Here is a 6,617-nt window from a genome sequence, read left to right as displayed (position 1 = left end):
GTGAAAATGTTAAAAGATAATTGGGTTAATGGTCACATATCTTCCATGGCAGCAAGGGGTGAGGGTTAGGGTGATGGTGAGAATTTCGGGTTTAGAGTTAAGGTTTGGGGTTGGGGTGCCAGGGCCATGCGCTAGAGTTGGGGCCTAGTGTCAGGGTCTAGGGTCAGGGTGAGGGCCGGAGATCAGAAGTAAGGGCCCAGCGTTCAGGGACAAGGTTAGGGGTTAGTATTCAGGATCAGACTGGCTGCTGACCGTTGTAGTCCATCTGGACTGCTAAAATGGAACCATATTTTGGTATTTTTGGTGGCTTATAACCAGTAGAAACCGATGCCTTACAGTTGTTGAGGCTGGAAGTCTGAGATGAGGGTACCAGCATGGTCAGGTGAGGGCCCTGTTTGTAGTGGCACACTTCTCCTCTTTGTAGGAGGGCATCTCCCAAGGGCATCCTGTTCTAACATCATCACATCAGGCATTAGGATTCCAACAGATGAATTTGGGGGGAAACAAACATTCAGATCATAGCACTGATGTAAGAGATAGATGGAATTTTTTTTTTTTATAATTGACCTTTACTTAAAGAAAAAAAACAAAACAAAAAAAACACCTCTTTTCCCAGTCAAGGTACCGGAATGATGGGCTCTATCTCAGTTGGAATTTCCAAATCGTGGCACTGAATTTCAGAGATTAACTGGATGTGCCACGAGGGGCTAAACTGTGAGTCGGGTGTTCCTGTGCCACAGCCCAGCGGACAGCAGGGGGCACCCTAACCTGGCTCTCTGACCTGAAGGAGATCATAATGTATCCTGGCCTCAGAGTCAGACCCACATCTCGATGGGGATGATGGGCTGCAGGATGCTCCTGCAGCTTCGGGACAATTTGGGGCAGTGAGGACAAGGCTAGGAGATGGTTTCTGTTGGCATCTCCAATGCACTTTAAGAAAAAAATGTTTAATGTCTGTTTATTTTTGAGAGATTGACAGTGTGTGAGCAGGGGAGGGACAGAGAGAGTGGGAAACACAGAATATGAAGCAGGCTCCAGGCTCTGAGCTGTCAGCATGGAGGCTGATGGGGGACTCGAACTCACAAACCGCTAGGTAATGACCGGAGCCGAAGTCGGACGCTCAACGAACTGAGCCACCCAGGTGCCCCAGTTAAAAAAAAATTTTTAACGTTTATTTATTTTTGAAAGAGACAGGGATAGAGTGTGAGCCGGGGAGAGGCAGAGAGAGAGGGAGCCACAGGATCTAAAGCAGGCTCCAGGCTCTGAGCTGTCAGCACAGAGCCCGACGCAGGGCTTGAACCCACAAGCTGTGAGATCGTGACCTGAGCCGAAGTCGGAGGCTTAACCGACTGAGCCACCCAGGGGCCCCTATGTTGATAGTTTTTATGTATCATGGGGAAGAATTTTATAGAGTCCACTGTTTATGTGCTTTCAGTACACATTTCATTCATTTCCAAAGCTGCTTAGGTTAGCACTTTCTGCCCCGGCACCTACAGTGAGTTTCTTCATACATTTCTAGTACAGTTAGATTATGTATCACATTCTGTATTATATCTTGTGACAATCCCACATCCTAAATAATTCAGTTGGAATAATCATGATGTAGTCTTTGGGCTGGAAACATCTGTGAGTTTTGCCAAATGCGTAGTGGCACATACCTATCACTAAAATATACGGAATACCTTGAACTCTAACTGCATGATCTGTTTATCATCTCTGTAGTTTTGCCGTTTCCAGAATGTCCTATAAACGGGGCCATACAGTCCGTAGCCTCTTCAGACTGGACTCTTTTACTTCGCAAAACGTGTGTAAGATTCATCCATGTCTTTGTAAGGGGTGATGGATCATTCGTTTCTACTGCTGAGTAGTAGTGCATTGCATGTATAGGTGACTAAAAATAATTTTTCTTTACTTTTCTAGGTTCTTGGCTGAGACTACTTCTTGTGATAAAATATTAACAGGAGAAAAACAGAAGTGTAATTGCGTGTATACATCCTGTGTACGTGGGGCATACTCAGGAAAACTGATTAACTTCCCCAAATGGCTGAAGTAATCACTTGGAATGTTTCAGTAGTCGGAAGGCCGATTAAGGGAGGCTATCAGACCAAGCAAGAGTATATGAGGGGTAAGGTTGTTAATCAGGTTTAAGTCCAGAGACTTTGTTACAAATGGAGGGTTCCTTTGTAAATGTAAATTTTTCTCACCAAAGGACAACTTTTATTCGGTTTTCAGGGATTCTCCTCTGTCTTCTGTCTGTTAAAATCAATTAGCCCCAAATAATACTTGTGCCCAAGAGACTTATCTTGGGCATGGTGGCATATTCTGCTTCCTTCACATGGATGCACCTGTTTGCTTATGGATTCATGTTTTGAAGGACATCCTGATTTCTTGAAGACTTTTGCCATTACGAATAGAGCTGCTGTGCATAGCTGCATGTGAGTTTTTGTTTGGAAATAGTTTTTCAAAGCAGTTGTGTGAGTACCTGAAGTGTGATGATGGTTGATTCTTAAGGCAAGACTTGTTTAACTTTGGGGAAAATGCCAAACTATTTTCTGTTAAACTTAAAAATGAAATCGCCAATTATTTTACCAGCAAAAATGGGTTTATCTGGGAATAGTTGAGAATTTCAATCCAAGACAAGCAAGCTTAGGCAAAACCATAAGCAAGCACACGGAACAAAGCAGAGGAGCATTAGTCTTCTATAGAGGAAACCGAGGAAGTTGGGAGGCACTGTCCTAAACAGAAAGTTCACTGGAGTAAACTGGGGGCTTGATGGGTGGTGGCTTCTCATTGGCTGACCTGTGACAGTCTGTCATTGGCTGAGCTGTTGTCTGGGGAGGAGGAAACCTTTCTTCCTCCTGCTAGGATAGTAAAAGGGCCCTGTTGGGTCTGCAATTGATGTAGAGTGGTAGGTGTGAGAGTCTCTCCTGCCAAGCCTTCCTAGACTTCAGTTTAGTGAGGTTTCCTGTTACTAGTTTTCACTTCCAAAGTGGCTGCACATGCATTCCCCAAATGAAGGAGGGTTCTTCTCATTCTGCACTCTCTAACAATTGGCATTGTCAAAATTTTTTTGGAGTTTATCAGTTTTAATAGGTGTGTAGCAATTTGGAATTTCCTAATGATACGTGGATGATGTGGAGATACTTTTGTATGCTTATTTACTATCCGTCTATTTTCTTTGGCCAGGTGTCTCTTCAGATCCTTACCCATTTTCATTTAGGTTGTGTGTTTTCTGATTGTTGACTTCTGAGAGTTTTCTGAAAGTTCTTAATGTATTTTGAATACAAATCTGTTATCAGATGTGTGTTTTGCAAATATTTCTTGCAGTTTGTAGGCTTGCCTTTTGGGTCTCTGAACAAGGTCTTTCATGGAGTAAAAGTTTTAATTTTATAAAGTTCACATTACCAGTTTTTTTTCTTTTGTGGATTGGTTTTGGTGTCTTAAAACCCCAAGGTCATGTAGGTTTTGTTTTATGTTTTCTTTTTGATATTTTGATAGCTTTGCACTTCTAAAAAATATTTATTTCTGAGAGAGCGCAAGCAGGGGAGGGTCAGAGAGAGAGAGAGGGACAGAAGATCTGAAGCGGGGTCTGTGCTGACAGGCTACAGCAGCGAGCCACATGTGGGTCTGGAAGTCACGAACTGCCAGATCATGACCTGAGCCAAAGTTGGACACTCAAATGACTGAGCGACCTGCCTTGACAGTTTTGCACTTTAAATGGATCTGCAATTTTGAGTGAAATATGGTGTAAGTTGCGAAGTTTGTGTTTATATTTCATTTCACCTTGTCTTGTTTCGTTTCGTTTCGTTTCATTTCATTTCATTTCATTTCATTTCATTTCATTTCATTTCATTTCATTTCATTTCATTTCTTCATTTCATTTCACCTCGTTTCGTTTCATTGTGTTTTGTTTCCAATTAGTTGTTCTTTAAGTATTCCTGGAGAAGTTGGGGGATATTGGGCTCCGTTTCGGTTTGAGTTTCCAAAAGTTAACGGATTCACCTAGACTAGAGGTAGCCCAGTGAATCCTGCACGGCCTTCACTGCCTGCAGGGGGCGCCAGAGCTCAGCTCCCTGACCTGAGTGGCGCATGCGCCGCCAGCCGGCCACCTTTCCCCCTGCGCAGACTGGTGTTCCTCCTCCTCAGGACCCGCTGCGGGGTGGGTGGGCGGGTTTCGGGAGGGGAGAATGTGGGGACTTGTCCATGCTGACAGAAGCTGGGTTTCCTGAGGACCTGCTCTAGGGGATACGGGCTGTGGAAATGTCACGGTGCAATTCTGGGTTTGTTGCTGAATAATTCTGTACTGGACATGAGCCCCTATGTCATTTATTCTTCAGACCTAAGCAGTGGGCCCTCTTCAAGCTAGAGCCATGGCTAGGATCAGGGATCAATCGAGCAGGGTGGCAGTGGCCAAAATGCCGGCCAGTGCAGTGATCTGCCCAGAGGGTTGAGTGGAGTTCAGTTGTTAGGGTGTGCATCAGGCTTAGGGGTTGCATTTAGGAGCCAGGTGATGGGGTGGACCAGGGTTAGGTTTGGGCTCAGGATCCCCTCCTGCACCTCCATCCCAGCCTTGGAGATATAGCAAAATTCTGGGTTCGTCTCTGAAATATTCTGTGCTGGTCATGGTCCCTAAATCTGTTCTTTCCTCAGACCTAGGAGGTGGAACCCCTTTAGGGCCAAGCCATGGCTAGGGTTAGGGTGAGGTCCTGGGAGGTGGCAGGGGCAGAACCGACACCAGTTCAGTGGTCTCCACGGAGGGCTAAGTTGAGGGCGTGAGTTAGGGTGTTGGACAGGCTTAGGGTTTGTGATCTGGGAATGGCTGATGGTATGTGTATTCCAGGTTCAGGTTTTGGCACAGAATCCCCTAGTGCAGCTCCATTCTGACCCTGGAATTGTCATGGTGAATGCCTGGATTCCTCTTGGATAATAGGCCCCAAGTTCATTCTTTTCTGTGACCGAGGAGGTGGGCCCCTTTAAGTCCAGAGCCATGATTAGTGTTAGGGTTAGGTCCCAGGACCTCAGAGTCTGACCACCAGGGGCTCAACCAACAGCACTGCAGTGATCTCCCTGGAGGGCTGAGTTGAGGGCACCTGTTAGGGTTTGGGTCAGGATTAGGACTGGGTTCAGGAACCAGATGACTGAGTGGGCCTGGGTTAGGTTTTGGCTCCACATCCCCATCTAAGCTCCATCCTGGCCTTGAAAATGTTACTGTGAAATTCTGCATTCTTCACTGCAATATTTTGTTCCAGTCATTGGCCCCAAATCTGCTCTTTCCTCAGACCTAAAAGGTGGGCCCCCTTAGGGCAAGAGCCTTGGTTATGGGTAGGGTTAGGTCCTGAGAGGTGGCAGGGGCAGAACTGACACCAGTTTAGTGATCTCCTTGGGGGGTTGAGGTGAGGGTCCCTGTTAGGGTATGGGACAGGCTTAGGGTTTGGGATCAGGGATCAGTTATTTGTGTGTTCAGGATAAGGTTTTGGCATAGGATCCCCTTCTGCAGCTCCATTCTGACTCTGGAAATTTCATAGCAAACTCCTGGGTTCCTTGCTGAATGATGCTGTGCCAGTCATGGGCCCCAAATCAGTTCTTTTCTCAGACCTAGGAGGTGGAACCTCCTTGGGGCCAGGCCATGACTAATGTTAGGGTTAGGTCCCAAGAGGAAGTAGGGGCCCAACCACCACTCATTCAGTGATCTCCTCAGACAGCTGAGTTGAGGGCACGTGTTAGGGTGTGGGTCAGTCTTTGGCTTTGGGCTCAGGGGGAAACCTATCGTTTGGGCCAAGGTTAGGTTTTGGCTCGGTATCCCCATCTGCAGCTCCATCCCAGCCATGAAAATGGCATGTCAAACTTCTGTGTTCTTCGCCGAATAATTCTGTTCAGGTCATGGTCCCCACATCCATTCTTATCTCAGACCTAGGAGGTGGAATCCCCCCTTAGCCCAGGCAATGGCTAGGGTTAGGGTTATGTCTTGGCAGGTGCCAGTTCAATGATCCAGGGGGCTGACTTGAGGGCATGTGTTCGGGTGTGGGTCAGGCCTAGGCTTGAATCTCAGGGGACAGCTTTTGGTTTGCGCCAGGGTCAGTTTTCGTTCAGGATCCCCATCTACAGCTCCATATTGGCCATGGAAATACCATAGTGAAATTCTGTGTTGGTAGCTTAATACCTCTGCCCTGGACATGGTCCCCTCTATCGTTTATTCCTCAGACCTAAGAGGTGGGCCGCCTTAAAGCCAAAGCTGCGACTAGGGTTAGGGTTAGGTTGAGGGAGGTGGCAGTGGTTGAACCACCAGCAGTGCAGTGATCTGCCCAGTGGGCTGAGTGTTAGGGTGCATGTCAGGCTTAGAATTTGGGCTCAGGGGCCTCCTGATGATGTGGGCCAGGGTTAGGTTTTGGCTCAGTATCCCCATGTGCAACTTCATCCTGGCTGTAGAAATGTCATGACAATATTCTGTGTTCCTTGCTTAATAATTCTGTGCCAGTCATGTGCCCCAAATTCATTCTTCCCTCACATCTATTAGGTGGGACCCTTTGGGGTCAGAGCCTCAGTGTAGCTTATTCCCTGAAGGGGCTGGGACAGGTGGCTTTCCCATCCAGGGCAGCCCATGGGACCTCACTCACCTC

The sequence above is a fragment of the Leopardus geoffroyi genome, chromosome A3, assembly GCF_018350155.1.
Source record: "Leopardus geoffroyi isolate Oge1 chromosome A3, O.geoffroyi_Oge1_pat1.0, whole genome shotgun sequence".
Taxonomy (NCBI): Eukaryota; Metazoa; Chordata; class Mammalia; order Carnivora; family Felidae; genus Leopardus; species Leopardus geoffroyi.
This window is presented reverse-complemented; position numbering follows the sequence as displayed.